At 41.9% G+C, this 17,654-nt stretch overlaps 1 long non-coding RNA gene across 1 annotated transcript; it reads left to right on the plus strand.

The window, feature by feature from the left end:
• The first annotated feature begins 376 nt into the window (after positions 1-376).
• Positions 377-6,522, plus strand: LOC145418016 (uncharacterized). The gene is made up of 3 exons (XR_013900627.1): positions 377-448; positions 5,620-5,732; positions 6,396-6,522. It is a non-coding gene; the product is annotated as an uncharacterized LOC145418016 (long non-coding RNA).
• Positions 6,523-17,654: the final 11,132 nt, after the last annotated feature.

A 17,654-nucleotide genomic window follows, 5' to 3' on the forward strand; every position in this document is an offset into this window, starting at 1 on the left:
CTTTTTCTCCGTTCTTCCCGTTCTTCCTTGGTCTCCCCCCTCAACTGCCCCTCTACTAACACTCTCCGTAACCCTCCACAGCCCAAAGCAATAGGTGAAGATGAGCATTCACTACTTCCCAACTGTACCAATTCCTCTCCGTTTTACTCCGACCTTCCAGTTTCGTCGGCCGTCTCCCTCTTTCGTCCTCCATCTTTCAGATGCGTTCCCTACCTCAAACTTTTCTCCCCGTCTCCATTAACCCCCCTCTCCGAACCCTTTGCAGTCAAGCTATGTGATGGGTCGCTTCTGACTTGCGTGCTCGACGTGATAAAATGCCTACCGGCTCTTACGCTACTCACCGTACCCCTAGACCTTGACCTGCTGGGCCTCATAACGGAGCTTTTGCCCGAGTGCGCCGCAGAACTGGGAATTGAGATCAACTTGGCGGCTCTCGTTGATATTGAAGGTAATATCACTCTGTTTTATGCTGATTATCATAATGTCCCTCTGTTTATTTTTATAATATTCTGGTTTACACTAATTTTCATGAAGTCACTCTTTTACGCCGATTTTAATACTGTCACTCATGTTATGCTGATTTTCATACTGTCATTCTATTTTAAGCTGATTTTCAGATTCTATTTTACTCCGGCTCATATACCACAGCTTTATGTTATGTGATTACTCTGCCTCCCATACCCTAACTACATGTTATGTGATTCTGTTTCACTCTGACTCTTATTTCCTAACTTTATGTTATGTAGTTGTTTTACATTCCCTCTCATACCCTAACTATATGTTATATGATTCTGTTTCACTCTGGCTCTCATATCCTAATTTATCGCTATGTCATTGTATTACTCTGGCTCTCATACCCTAACTTAATGTTATGTAATTCGGTTTTACTTTGGCTCTCATATCCTTATGTTATGCGACTGTGTTTTATTACGGCTCCCATACCACTGCTGTATTTTATGTGATTCTGTTTTGCTCTGGCTCCAGTACCATAGCTTTGTTATTTTTGTGGCAATACTATGATTTAATTCCATTCTCACGACATGCTGCTCATTCCAGGTTGGTGGTGCCGGAAAACAGAAGAAAGCAACCTGTCACTCTCATTCTGTTTCTCAACTGTCGTATTTAATGATCTACGTAAAGCAGTCTTGAAATCATTCACGTTCATGCTCTTCTTAATCACGGCTTACCCCAGCTGCTTCACTTCTTGCCCATACAGATTACTGGTTGAGTCGTTCTTCCCTAAGCCACTTCATTCCAATTTGCTATATTCCATACTCGCTTCTCACACTCCTGGATGGTCACACCTCTAGAGCTGAAAATTTGTTTCAGCACTATCCTTCCACCATCTTCTAGGCCTAATCATTTCCCTCACTCACTCCACTTCAGATCAGTATCCTTTCACAATCTCCCACCACCCATAACATACCCTGATCTGCCCTTTCCATTGCACTATGCCTACCCTCACACGTTCCTGGTCTTTCACGCTCTTTCAATGTCCTTTCTCACTGTGCTACGTCATCTAACTCCACATACAAACCTGGAGCACTTCATCATCAGAGCTTGCACCCTTTTTCAGTTCCTAAAATTCAAAGATCGCTCTTTGCATCCCTACAGGACTGTTTGGGTCACATTGCTTTCCTACCCTGACCCCTTCTTCCCCATGCTTCACAGTACCCTAATATGCCTTGTCTCCTGTTCTACGAATTATTTCAGTTCCCTTAGTTCCATCTGCTTCTTTGGCCACCTTTAAGTACGTAAAATACTTCATTTACTCCAATTCTTTCCCAATCAAGCTTACACAGCGTTCTTCTCCAACTGTCTGTTACACCTCATCACCTCGGCTTTTCTTGTATTCACTAAATTTCTTCACTTTAATGTGAAAACTTTAGTTTTTCCATTTATTCTGGCAAACTGGATTCTTCAGGTCATTCAGTGCAGTGAATCTGTTTACTCTTCTGACTAATATGTTTTTCTTGTATGGTGAATCTGTTAATCTTCTGGCTCATTTGTTTTTATTTGTGGGAAGGAGAGTTAAAATAATTCTAAGACGATGACAATGACGAAGACACAACAATCTATCTATCTATCTATTGCCAGACGCCTCAATCCCGTTTGGGGTGGCCACAAACAAATCGCCTCCAAGTCGCCCTGTCCCCCGCCATCTCACTGCCATGCTCCCAACTCACACCCCCCTCTCTCATATACCTCTCCACCCTATCCCTCCATCTCATCCTCGGCCTCCCCCTCCCTCTTCCCCCCTCCACCTCACTCACATACACTCTCTTCGTCAGTCTTTCACCCTCCATCCTCTCCACATGGCCAAATCACCTCAGTGTGTTCCTCATAACGCTTCCTATCACATCCACATCCACACCACAATGCTCCTTTATATCCTCATTCGTCAGCCTGTCTCTCCATGTGACTCCACAGGCTCCTCTTAAATAACTCATTTCCACTGCTCTCACTCTTGACTTGTGTCCTTCCAACAACGTCCAAGCTTCACTTCCGTACGTTAGAGTTGGTATCACAATACTGTCATGTAGTAACTTTTTCACTTCCATGCTCACTTCCCTGTTTCTTATCACTGCTTTCAAGGAACCAGCAACCTTTCTTCCCTGCTGTATCCTTTCACGCACTTCACCCTCCAAACCTCCATCCTTACTCCTCACACTACCCAAGTACTTAAACGTACTCACATTTTCCAATTCCTCACCATCCAACCTCGCTGTACATTCACTGACTTCACCTCTCCCAAAGACCATCACTTTACTCTTCCCTACATTCACCTTTAGATTCCGTTTCTTACACACTCTCCCAAACTCATCCACCAAGCCTTGCAGCTCCCCTTCGTCTTCACTCAACAACACAGTATCATCTGCAAACAACAGTACAGGGAGTTTCCAAACACTATCCTCTCTCACCAGGGCCACTCCAACATCCACTACCCTACCTTGTACCTCTTTTATTACCCCATCCATGTAAAGATTGAACAACCATGGAGACATGACACATCCCTGTTTCAACCCAACTTTCAAAGAGAAAAATTCACTTAGTTCACCATCCACACGCACTGCAGATTTCGCACCATCGTACATACTCTTCACAGCATTCAACAACTTCCCATCTACTCCATATATTCTTAACACTTTCCACAATCCTTGTCTATCCACCCTGTCATATGCTTTCTCCAAATCCATGAAAGTCGCATACAACTTCTTTCCCTTCTCTAGAAACTTCTTCACTAAAGATCTAGGAATGAATATCTGATCTACACAACCTCTTCCCTTCCTAAACCCTCCCTGTTCTTCTCCAACTAATTTCTCTGTTCTTTCCCTAACTCTGCCAATAAGTATCCTACCATACACTTTTCCTATTATACTAAGAAGACAAATGCCCCTATGATTACCACACACTTCTTTTTCCCCTTTTCTTTTGTACAAGGGACTAATTATACCTGACTTCCAATCCTCCGGGACTCTACCTTCCTCCCAGGCCAATCTGCACATCTTCCACATCCATTCTACTACTATCTCTCCCCCATGCTTCAGCATTTCACCACACACTTCATCAATTCCTGGGGCTTTGCCCGATTTAACTTTCTTCATGGCTTCCACAACTTCTATCCTACTGATTTCTTCCTGTCGTCTCACCTCCCTCCTTCTCCCAGCCATTCCCCAGCCACTTATACTCGCAATACTTCCATCCTCTATGTTCAACAATTCCTTAAAGTGTTCTCTCCATCTGCTCACTTTTTCTCCCTTCTCCACTAGTAATCTACCATTTTTATCTTTCACTCCCCTGCTAACTTCACTTCCACCCTGTCTTACTCTTTTCACCTCTTTCCAGAACATTTTCTTACAGTCCCTCCACTTTACACTCAAATTCCTTCCAAATTCCTCATCCACTCTCTTCTTACTCTCTCTTACTAATCTTTTCACCTCTCTTTTTTTTCTACATATAACTCACTCTTCTGCCTCTCAACTTCTTCCACGCCCCTATTTCTCATCCATTCATTGTATGCTTTCTTCTTTTGTGCCACAGCCTGTCTCACCTCTCCAGTCCACCACGCTGTTCCTTGCACCCCCCTCCATCTTCTCTTCCTTCCACACATCACATCACATGCTGCGCATATTTCTTCTGTAAAAATCCTACACACACCTTCCACGTCTCTCATCTGCTCCAATTCATATTTGTCCAATCGTTCCTCCACTTCTCTCTTATACTCTGCCTTTTTCTCATCCTCTTGTAACCTTTCCACTCTCCTTGCAACTACTCCTTCCTCTCGTCTTTCCCTTCTTCTATTCCTCCATCTTACTTGAATTCTAATTCTGGCCACCACCAAGTAGTGGTCAGAAAGTCCACTCCCCCAACCTCTGTGAGCTTTTGCATCCATTACACATCTACGCATCCTTTCATCCACACACACATAATCAATCATTGCCTTCCTTTCAATCAGTTCACCACTCACCCTTCTCATCACTCGCCATGTATACCTGTGGATCATTTTATGCCTGAAGAGGGTATTGGCTATCACCATGCCCCTCCCAGCACAAATGTCCACTAACGCACTTCCATTCTCATCTATCTCAGCAGGCACACCCCACTCACCAACTATTCCATCCACCTTCACATTCCCAACTTTACCATTCATATCACCAATCAAAAACACTCTATCATTCCTTCCAAACTTTTCCATGCACACTTCTACATTTGTCCAGAACTCTTCTCTCACTCTTCTAGCACGATCTTGCATTGGCGCATACACACACACACAATCGCCCACATTTGTATTCCAACTTTCAACTTTACCCACACAATCCTTGACCCAACTGATCCATACTGTCTTATGCTCTTCTTCCATCTTTTACTCACAACTATACATACTCCTTCCTTTGCCCTCTTATTCTCACCTACTCCTGCACATATACCCCATCCATACTCCCATTCTCTCACACTTTCTCCTCTCCATTTTGTTTCAGTTATTCCACATACATCCACTTTCGCACCCTCAAGCACCTGGACAATCTCTCTCTCTTTCACCTCATCATTCGCTCCCCTTACATTCCACGTTCCGATAACCATGTCCTTTGTCCGGTAATGGTCGTCATCGTTTTGTCAGTCCTTGTCCGAGGCTTATTGTTTGTTTTTTTAGTTAGTTGTTTTCCGGGGAGGGACAGTAATCCTCCGCCAACCCTTTTAGTCGCCTTTTACGACAAGCAGAGATACTGGGGGAGTATTCTTGAAAAACCCCCCTACCCCCAGGGGGTACACTACCCTGCCTTATCTTGCTTTCCCATACAGTATCCTGCTATGCCCTTCCTTCATTTAAACTACCATGCCCTGCCCTGCCTTCCCCTACAGTACCCTGCCCTGCCTTCCGTTATATTAATCTCCCTTTCCATCCTATACCTTTCCCCTGCCCTGCCTTCCTCTACATAACCCTCCCCTGTCTTTCTCTACATTACCCTGACCTGCCTTCCTCAACATTACCCTGCCCTGCCTCCCTGTCATCCTCTTCATAACCCTGTCCTGTCCTGCTCTGCGCTGCGTCCTATTAAACATCAGGCAGGTTCTCTACTCACTTGACCTAATCGACCCTCTCCCCTTCCTCTACCACAGTCGACCTAACATGTCCGCTACTCTTGGATGTCTTGGCAATAGTCATCGTCGATGTAGAAGTCAATTTAGCACTGCCGGAGCTCCTCATCTGCATAGCGGAGAAGCTTGGCAATGTGAGTACGATAGATACAAACATAATAACTGATAGGTAGAAGGATGGCTGAAGAGAGAGAGAGAGAGAGAGAGAGAGAGAGAGAGAGAGAGAGAGAGAGAGAGAGAGAGAGAGAGAGAGAGAGAGAGAGAGAGAGAGAGAGAGAGAGAGAGAGAGAGAGAGAGAGAGAGAGAGAGAGAGAGAGAATTGCCTGGTAGTCTGCATGTCATAGCCAAAAAAATTTAGTCTTCAGATACGAAGCTTACTTTCACGATCATTATCAGTCTTTTGTGGAAATTTTACTATAGGTGTTACATGGTGGTTGTTCAAAACTAAAAACAACATAACCTCTATAACTTATCTCTAACCTGAAAAAAAGAATCGATAACCTCTCTCTCTCTCTCTCTCTCTCTCTCTCTCTCCCAACCTGAAAAAAAAGATCAATTACCCCCATAACCTCTCTCTCTCTCTCTCTCTCTTTCTCTCTCCCAACCTGAAAAAAAAGATCAATTACCCCCATAACCTCTCTCTCTCTCTCTCTCTCTCTGAAAAAAAAAGATCCATAACCCCTATAATATCTCAAACTCTCTCACCTGAAAAAGATCCATAACCTCAGTATCTTATTTCTCTCTAACCTGAAAAAATATCAATAACCTCGATAACTATATCTCTCTCCCCCCCACAGCTGGATGCCTTCAAGGAATGCTTGGAGACAGGAGTGCTTCCTAGTCCTCTTCCTACTATTCCTGGTCTTCCTACTATTCCTGGTCTTCCTACTGTTGCTGGTCCTCTTCCTACTATTGCTGGTCCTCTTCCTACTATTCCTGGTCTTCCTACTATTGCTGGTCCTCTTCCTACTATTCCTGGTCTTCCTACTATTCCTGGTCCTCTTCCTACTATTGCTGGTCCTATTCCTACTATTCCTGGTCTTCCTATTCTTCCTGGTCTTCCTATTATTGGATAACATGGAACCCGCTGAACCTACCTGAACCCACGTGAACCGGAACCAGGACCAATATCCATTCTGTGTGCATGTGTGTGTGTGTGTGTGTGCGCGCACTAGTGTGTATGCGAATAAATCCAAAGCAGCATCTTACAGTGCTTTTATTACCTGACTAATACATATAATTATTTTTTACCCAGTTCTGAATAACGATAATTTAAGTTACAAAATGTCTCATAAATTCATTTCCGCTAGAACTATGAGGAAAGATTATGTATACTTGTGTGTGTATATATATATATATATATATATATATATATATATATATATATAGAGAGAGAGAGAGAGAGAGAGAGAGAGAGAGAGAGAGAGAGAGAGAGAGAGAGAGAGAGAGAGAGAGAGAGAGAGAGACAGACAGACAGACAGACAGACAGACAGACAGACAGATATAGATATAGAGTTAGATAGATAGTTATATTGTTCAAACAAGAAGAGTGGAACGGTTACAAGAGGGTGGAAAAAAGGCAGAATATAAGAGGGAAGTGGAGGAGCGATTGGTATAAAATGGATTGGAGCAGATGGGGGACGTGGAGGGGTGGACGATGGTGTAACGGTAGCACACTCGCCTCGCAAGCGAGAGTTCCCGGGTTCGATCCCCAGGTCGACCACGAGACCTTTAGGCACGGTCTCCTTTGCCCTAGCCTGTTCGTACCTAGAACTAAAAATAGGTACCCGGATGTAAAATCGACGGTTGCGTGTCGTATTCCGGGGGAATGTTTGGGAGCTTACTTTCCTTGTCTGTTCACCTGTTCACCTGGGGGACGTGGAAGATGTGTGCAAGATATTCAAAGCAGAAATCTGTGCAGCAAGTGAGGTGGTGTGTGGGGATTTAGGCAACAGCATGGTGGAATGAAGAGGCGAGAGAGGTTGTGGCACAAAAGAAGATAGCATATATTGTGTGGATGAGAAACAGGGGCGTGGAAAAAGTTGAGAGACGGAAGAGAGAGTTATATGTAGAGAGGAAGAGAGAAGAGAACAGGCTGGTAAGAGAGAGTAAGAAGAGAGTGGATGAGGAATTTGGAAGGAATTTGAGAGTATAGTGGAGGGAATGTAAGAAAATGTTCTGGAAAGAGGTAAAAAGAGTTAGACAGGATGCCAGAGAAGTTAGCTGGGGAGTGAAAGATAACAATGGTACCGTTGCTTACTAGTGGAGAAGGGAGAAAATGTGAGCACATGGAAAGAACACTTTAAGGAATTGTTGAACATAGAGAATGAAAGTAATGCGAGTGTAAGTGGCTGCGGAATGGCTGGGAGACGGAGGGATGTGAGAAGAGAGGAAGAAAACAGTAGGATGGAAGATGTTTAAGCAATGAAGAAAGTCAAAATGGGGAAAGCTCAAGGAATTGATGGAGTATGTGGTGAAATGCTTAAACATGAGGGAGAAATACTAGTAGAACTGATTTGGAAGACGTGCAGATTGGCCTGGGAGGAAGGTAAGGTCCTGGAGGATTGGAAGTTAGGAATAATTATTCCCCTGTACAAAGGAAAAAGGGAAAAAGTAGTATGTGGTAATCACAGGGACATTTCTCTTCTTAGTGTAACAGGAAAAGTATATGGTAGGATACTCATTCACAGAGCTAGGGAAATAAACAGAGGAATTAATTAAAGAAGAATAGGAAGGTTTTAGGAAGGGAAGAGTTTGTGTAGATCAGATATTCGTTCATACATCTTTCATGGAAATCTTGCTAGAGAAGGGAAAGAAGTTGTATGCGGCCTTCATGGATTTGGAGAAAGAATATAACTGGGAGGATAGACAAGAACTGTGGAAAGAAATAAGAATATGTGGAGTAGATGGAAAGATGCTGAATGCCGTTAAGAGCATGTATGAGGGTGCTAAGGCTGCAGTGTGTGTGGATAATCAACTGAATGATTTTTCTATTTGAAGGTTGGATTTAAACAGGGATGTGTCATGTCTCCATGGTTGTTCAATCTGTATATGGAAGGGGTTATAAAGGGGGATACAAGATAGGGCAGTGGATGTTGGAGAGGCCATAATGAGAGGGGGCAGTGTTTGGAAATTCCTTTACTGTTGTTCGCAGATGATACTGTGTTGTTAAATGAAGACGAAGGAAAGCTGCAAAGCTTGGTGGATGAGTTTGGGAGAACGTGTAAGAAACGGAATCTAAATGTGACTGTGGGGAAGAGTAAAGTTATGGTCTTCGTGTGAAGTGAAGTCAGTGAATATACGGTGCGGTTGGATGAGGAAGAAATGGAAAATGTCAGTGCATTTAGGTATTTGGGTAGTGTGATGTTTAAGGATGGAAGTTTAGAGGGTGAAGTGTTTGAAAGGGTACAGCAAGGAAGAAAGGTTCCTCATTCCTTGAAAGCAGTGATAAGAAACAGGGAAGTGAGCACGGAAGTGAAAAAGTTACTACATGACAGCATTGTGATACCAACTCTAACCTATGAAAGTGGAGCTTGGACTTTGTTGGAGGGACAGTAGTCTAGAATGAGAGCAGTGGAAATGAGTTACTTGAGAGAAGCATGTGGAGTCACATGGAGAGACAGACTGACAAATGAGGAAGTGAAGAAGCGTTGTGGTATGATTGCGGATGTGATAGGAAACGTTAGGAGAAACAAAGTGAAGTGGTCTGGCCATGCAGAGTGGATAAAGAGTAAGAGACTGACGAGGAGAGTGTATGTGAGTGAAGTGCAGGTGTTAGGACTCCATATTATAATTACAAATCATAATAGATAGATAGATAGAGAGACAGATAGAAGCAGGGAGTCAGATGATGAGAAGGTATTGTGTCTGCGAGAATCGAGCAATGCTAAACATGCTTACACACTCTTAACTCAAGGAATGCTTTATAGGCACACGACAGCGCCTAGTGACCATACACACACATACACACATACTCACACACAGGCTTCTAGAACTTTCCACTCACAAAGAACACACGTGATACGTCTCCTGTTTCACCAGAATTTAGGAAAGAGAGCTCAGAAGGAGACAGGCCATTGAACAGGCAGGTAGTAGGAAGAAGGGCTTAGCAACTTGAGAGAGAGAGAGAGGGAGCGACAGCGAGACAGAAAGAAGCTAGCCATCGAACAGACAGGTCACAGGGAGAAGGGCTTAGCAACTAGAGAGAGACAGAGAGAGCGAGACAGAGAGATAGCTAGCGGGACTCTACTTTAGACTTTGCTCTGTGTGAGAGACTTGTTAATATTTCCAAGACAAATAAAAATAGTCCCATACTATTCTTTACCTCTCCTGTCACTACATGACAAATAGGAAAGAAGATTAGCTACTCACGAAGCTACTCAAGTATAACAACCGCTCGTCCACAAGTCTAATATATATATAACTCAACTACAAGTAACCACAAAGGAGTTACAAAGTCTTTATGACATTTGGTAGCAGCGAACGTATACGAACCTCGTCTACGAATCAACATTGAATTCCTACAAAATATCAAGATTGAAAACAAAAAAATACCTCTCACAACCAACAACTCAACCAGCTCCGGATAGTATTCTCTCCAACCAGCCCCCTCCATCTCCACGATCATCACGCTGATGTAGAAGTGATCACAGGACGCCTTGCAAGTAGTTTAACAATATATTGATACAAACAATCTTGAAATTTCTACGACGAACCAGCGAACTACAACCATCTACAATCAACTACAAGTAACAACTCTACGAGTCGTCTGTATAATCTACACGCATCTACAAGTAGCGGCAGTCTTCATCCTACAACGAGTAAATCACAAGAAAAAAGGACCACGAATACCTCGAGGAAGAAAAACGGAACAAACAAACGAAGAGTGAGACACGACCCATAACTCATCCTACTCACTCGTCTTCACTCAAGTTACTCATCGCTACTCATTTACTCACAACAGCTACCAGTGTGGGAAGTCGACGTCAACATGCGTGCTTGCTGAAAAGACGCCACGTCATTCAACTCACCACCTGCACCATCACTAACACCATTCCCACCAAGGTAAAAATTAGTGAGTTACATAGTTACTTCATTTATACAACACACAGTGATAGACAATAAGCTTCTGCACAAACATATAAAAAGTGTTGTATAGTTACAGCTTAAATGCACATACTTACTACAGTTATCTGCATAACTCAAACACTAAATAATCACCAGCAATAAATATTCTACACTGTATATATTCATTCATTTATTATAACATTTATTTACTACCAACGAGTGTTACCATTTATACCTACATAAAATACGTGTTGCATACATACAGCTATACATTATTATTATCTACAAAGTGATAAAGAAAATATACCATCACAGTTACTCAGTGAGCGATTAAAAGAACTGTATTTAACATTTATTTATTAAGGCTACCTAGTGGAAACAGACAAATTAAGTTACAAGGTAAACTAGAAAAAAAAAAATGGCCATCACAAATGACGTTAGCAAGAGTGAACATCTTCAACACAATCGTGAAGACAATGATTTCCACACAGTGCTGACACACATATTACTCACGATAGGTACAAGTGAACAACAAGTCAGTGTATATAGTTAATACTGTATATAGTGTATATATATATTTTTTTTTTTATAAAATAACAAAATATGGGACTACTGTATATTATATCATTTTCAGTAATACCTATGCAATATAAACTAAACTTTAAAAAAAGTATCCCAAGGAAATTAGCCAGTAATTATGCAACCATGAACAACATGGAAAAAGCGTACACAAGCGAAGAAAAACAAATTATAGAAAATCAATACAAAAAAAAAAAGAAAGAAAGAAAGAAAGAAAGAAAAAGTAAGAAAGAAAAAAGAGAAATAGAGTAAGATCACATAACAAACAAATGAAAATAAGTGTAAGTGTTACTACATATGTCAAAATACCACATAAACTACAAACAAAAAAGCAAATTGTTGTCTCCACAAGCAAGTGGCATGACATCATCACTATCATCGACCGCAGCATGACCGGATTCATATGTCAGGACTGCAATTATTACAATTATGTAACTACAAACGATTGCATTATGTTACACTTGCTACAATTATGTAACTACAAACGATATGTAACAATTATGTAACTCCATATTATAATTATGTAACGACAAATGATTGCATTATGTTACACTTGCTACAATTATGTAACTACAAACAATATGTACCATTTATGTAACAGTTGCATTAACAAGATGTAACTTTTATGTAACTTTAACTACAATTATGTAACTACAAACGATATATAACAATTATGTAACGACAAACGATTGCATTATGTTACACATGCTACAATTATGTAACTACAAACAATATGTACCATTTATGTAACAGTTGCATTAACAAGATGTAACTTTTATGTAACTTTAACTACAATTATAAGGCCAAGACACTTATGTGACAGTTGCATTAACAAAATGTAACTACAGTTATAAGGCCAACACAGTTATGCATAACCACAATATTTTGTAACAATTCATAAAATGTTACAATTAAGTATTACCACAATGCTAGTACAATATTATAAGTCATACAACTATAGCACAATTCTGTATTACCAGTATCATCATACAAGTTAGGTGAAATATTAGACATTACTAAAGGATAACTCAATATGTAATGTATAACCTAGCAGTATTACCATTGCACAATTATATGCGTATGTCTGTTATACATACACATCTCACAAAATGTATACAACTTGTTTAAAATGTAATATTACTGAATAATTACTGTTTACTATGAATATTATATGTATACAATATTCATACAATTATGTTACTTTTACAATATTATGTATTTCACTTAATTAGCTTATAAGTTCATTATAATGTGTATATAATATGTATTACTATGTTATGACTATTAACTGTCGATGGTACGCCATTTTCGCGTGACCGAGCAATATGTTAGGACTCCATATTATAATTACAAATCATAATAGATAGATAGATAGAGAGACACATAGAAGCAGGGAGTCAGATGATGAGAAGGTATTGTGTCTGCAAGAATCGAGCAATGCTAAACATGCTTACACACTCTTAACTCAAGGAATGCTTTATAGGCACACGACAGCCCCTAGTGACCATACACACACATACACACATACTCACACACAGGCTTCTAGAACTTTCCACTCACAAGGAACACACGTGATACGTCTCCTGTTTCACCAGAATTTAGGAAAGAGAGCTCAGAAGGAGACAGGCCATAGAACAGGCAGGTAGTAGGGAGAAGGGCTTAGCAACTTGAGGGAGAGAGAGAGGGAGCGACAGCGAGACAAAAAGAAGCTAGCCATAGAACAGACAGGTCGCAGGGAGAAGGGCTTAGCAACTTGAGAGAGAGACAGAGAGAGCGAGACAGAGAGATAGCTAGCGGGACTCTACTTTAGACTTCGCTCTGTGTGAGAGACTTGTTAATATTTCCAAGACAAATTAAAATAGTCCCATACTATTCTTTACCTCTCCTGTCACTACATGACAAATGGGAAAGAAGATTAGCTACTCACGAAGCTACCCAAGTATAACAACCGCTCGTCCACAAGTCTAATATATATATAACTCAACTACAACTAACCACAAAGGAGTTACAAGGTCTTTATGACACAGGGGTTGAGAGGGAACGGGAGGACAAGGATGAGACGAAGAGATGGAGAGGTATATGAAAGAGGAGAGTGTGAGCTGGGTGCAAGGCAGTGAAACAGAAAGGGACAGGGCGACATGGAGGCGATTTGTTTGTGGTCACCCCTTACCCTCTTATGGGATTATGGCGTCTCGCTATATATATATATATATATATATATATATATATATATATATATATATATATATATATATATATATATATATATATATATATATATACTGGGAAGTTTCTTTACTACGGATCAGATGAAAAGTGTTCCCCTGACACTAAATGCCTGAACTGGACATATGAGGCACCAACTCAAATCTTTTTCTTGTAGTTAACTATCTTACAGTCTACCAGATTCATTTCACTGGATAGGGAAGGAGTTGAGAGACGTTCTTATAACCGGTTAGCGAAGTTGCCCTGCTATATCGATGGCACCACGTGAAGGGGTCCCTCACCATCACCAGGCTCTTTCTAAACCGCAAAGACGAGTTCCGTCAAACTATGGTCCTTAATCTTCAGCAGCGATGCAGCAGATGACTTTGGCGTAGTCAGCTCTGATCTGGAGAAAGAGATGTCAAGAGTACAGGAATTTTTACAATCTTGGCGCCTTTTGGAATGAGACCTTGGAATGAGCAGTCGGCATGAAGAGTCCGGTCGTCTCTCCTGTTTTTTCTCTCCATCTATCTATCTATTCATATACCAAGGCTGTTTCCCCCAGAAAACGGGAGGTAGCCGAGACAGGACAACACATTCCCAATTTACTCATCCAAACAAACACATTCATTCACATCTTAGACTCAAAGGGAAAAGGGACAGACTCTCACCGCACCACACTGCACGAGGGTCAAGAGCGCAGTATGATCAGCGACATCTGCAGCAGGCCAACACAGAAGAGCTGGTTTATCCCTGCCACATCATAATGGATCCATCCCCTTACCTGCGCCTGACTTGATCAACTGACCAGACCAAATCACCACCACCTTTGGCTCTCCTCTCCTTTCATTGATCCACCTGGTGAGCCTATACCTTTTCTATCCTTAATGACCTAGAGCAGCTTGTACAGCACCCAACCCGTATCCCTGACCGCCTTGGAGAGAGCTCCAACATACTTGACGTCTTCCTTACAACTAATCCTTCTGCTTACACTGTTAATCATTTCTCTCCATTGGGCTCCTCTTATTACAACCTTATCCCCTTAACCTGTCCTATCGCTCCAGTACGGCCTGTGGACCCTCCAAAGAAACGTCGTCTGTGGCACTTTGGAGCTGCGGATTGGGAGGCCCTCAGGCAGTACTTCTTTGATTTTCCGTGGAATGATTATTGCTTCCATGGCCGGGAGCCATCTGAGTGTGCCTTGCGGATTACGGAGGTTATTCTCTCAGGCATGGAAGCATACATTCCATTCTCATTTCCCTTGACTAATGCAAGAAAGCCTTGGTTTAAACACGCCTGTTCTAATGCTGTCCGCAACAGGGAGAGGGCCTATAAAAGGTACCGGAGCCAACCCACCCCTGAATCACATCATCTTTATGTTTCTGCCTGGAATCGTGCTAAGTCTGTTCTTCGCTCTGCTAAAAATAATTTCATCCATACTAAAATGATCTCAACTCTACAACTCGAATTCTTCCCACTCGTTCTGGCACCTTGCCAAAAACCTTTCTAATAACTTTACCTCATCATCCTTCCCTCTGCTTTTCTACTCTGATGGCTCAGTAGCTATTTCTTCTACTGATAAAGCAGATCTCTTCGCTCAGACTTTCTCCTCCAATTCCACCTTAGACGATTTTGGTGCTGTTCCTCCATCACTTCCCTCCTTTGACTTCCTCATGACTGACATTAAATTTTCTTTAGCTGATGTATTTTCTGCGATCACAGGCCTCAATACCAATAAGGCATATGGGCCTGATGGAGTCCATCCTGTTGTTCTCAAGAACTGTGCTTCTGTGCTTACACCCTGCCTAGGCAAACTCTTTCGCCTTTGTCTATCAACTTTTACCTTTTCTTCTTGCTGGAAGTTTGCTCTCATTCAGCCGGTCCCAAAGAAGGGTGACCATTCCCAACCCTCTAACTATCGTCCAGCTGCTTTAACACCCTGTATCTCAAAAGTTTTCGAGTTAATTCTTATCAGAAAAGTTTTAAAGCATCTTTCCTATCACAACCTTTTCTCTGATCGTAAGTATGGGTTCCGTCAGGGACGCTCCACTGGCGATCTTCTCACTTACCTTTCAGACTCTTGGTCATCCTCCTTTTGGGACTTTGGCGAAAGCTTTGCTTTGCACTTGACATCTCAAAGTTTTCCGATCGAGTCTGGCATAAACCTTTAATTTCCAAACTGCCCTCTTACGGTTTCTAACCATCTATTTGTGCCTTCATCTCTAGCTTCCCATCTGGTCGTTCTATAGCCGCTGTTGTAGACGGCCATCGTTCTTCTCCTCGATCTATCAACAGTGGTGTTCCTCAGGGCTCTGTCCTATCACCAACTCTCTTCCTTTTATTCATCAATGACCTTCTAAGCTGTACATCTACCTATCCACTCATACGCTGATGACTCCACCCTTCACCTTTCCATTCGGTTCCTGCAACGTCCATCTCAGTAGTTACTTCAACAAACAAGGGATGAGGCTATGGCACACCTAATATCTGACTTAGCTCGTATCTCTGATTGGGGTAAAAATTATCTGGTTGTTTTTAATGCATCAAAGACTCAGTTTTTACACCTATTAACCCGACAAAATCTTCCACAGGTATACCCACTAACGTTTAATAATATTCAGCTTAATCCTGCATCATACTTGAACATGCTTGGGCTTTCATTTAAGCTGGACTTATCTTGGAAAGATCATATTGCATATCTTGTAAAATCTGCTTCCAAGAGATTAGGTCTGTTAAGCCGACTCCGTTCTTTCTTTATCCCTGCACAATTGTTGACTCTATACAGGGGTTTTATCAGCCCCTGTGTGGAGTACAACTCTCATGTGTTGGGAGGCTCCCCACATACAACTTTTCTTAATAGGGTGGAGTCAAAGGCTTTTCATCTCATTAACTCTCCTCCTCTTACTGACTTCCTTCAACCTCTGTCTCTTCGCCGTACTGTTGTCTCTTTATCTCTTTTCTATCACTACTTTCCTGGTCACTGCTCCTCTGAACTGTTTGCATGCATTCCTCCACTCAACAACGGGTGCGTAGCACCCGTCTAGCAACAAACTCTCATCCCTCTTCTGTCCAACTCTCTAGAACAAGAGTTAACCATCACTCCCAGTCCTTCATTTATGCAACAGGTCAACTCTGGAACTGTCTCCCTCTGTCTGTATTTCCTGCTTTCTATGATCTCCAGTCTTTCAAACGCAGTGTGTCCAGGCATCTCGAAATTGTCGGATCTTGAATTTTGCTCTCTCTTATATTTTGTTTTGAAAGGAACAATAATTGCAGGCTCGCGGTCTTTGGTTCCTTCTTCCTCGCAATAAAAAAAAAGTGCTGGAGAACATCCCTCATGGCTGCATCATCATTTATTCATTCACAATTTTTCTCCTAATAATTTCTTTCACGTGGAGCCTCTTCCTTGCTCAACAGACATCCCTCTCCCATCCAACGCTTTCTTCACACTATCCATCCATCCTATTCTCTTCATGGACTTTGAAAATCAGTGTGGTGAGTCCGCAGCACCTGACAATGACGACACTACCCGGCCAAATATAACATCTTGGATGTCGGCTGCCGCGGGTTTAACACACTAATGGAAACCAAGTTATTGTACAGCAAACGTAGGATTGTTCAGAGAGACATGGAAAAATACAGCTAGATTTCCCGTGGAGCGAGAAAAGAGAACCCTACTTTACAATGGATCAGACGAAAGTAGAATATTTAAGCAATCGAAAATCATAATTTTTCATGCAAGGAAAAACAACCAACGACTAAAACCCCAAAAAGTTCGCCCTTATATGGAAGGCAAATCATAACAATGGAAAACTGAAGATCCATTCATCCTGAAACGTTACTGGGCTCACAAAGGAAAATACAGGCTGAAGAAGGCATTTCCGGAGCTGACCTGCTGCATACATGAATGACTAAGAGTGTCGGTTAACTCATGCATTAGACAGCTGGACAGAGAAGCGGTGAGAGTGTGCTGCCAGAAATGTGCTACTCTCCTGACAAAATGGACGAGAGGTGCAAGTAGACATTTCAGAAAATCAATGAAACAGCGATGGTGCAGTGATAGAGACACAACACCGCAGAGAAGAGAAAGAGATTGAAGGATGTCATTGAGAGAGGTGATGTTAATAGACGATAAGCCTTTGACTTCACCCTGTTTATAAGAACGGTACGTGGGGAACGACACCAACCCCAAACATGCTAGATGT

Source organism: Coenobita brevimanus, chromosome 112 (assembly GCF_032717465.1).
Source record: "Coenobita brevimanus isolate Jiangsu-jjx chromosome 112, ASM3271746v2, whole genome shotgun sequence".
In the NCBI taxonomy this organism is placed as follows: domain Eukaryota; kingdom Metazoa; phylum Arthropoda; class Malacostraca; order Decapoda; family Coenobitidae; genus Coenobita; species Coenobita brevimanus.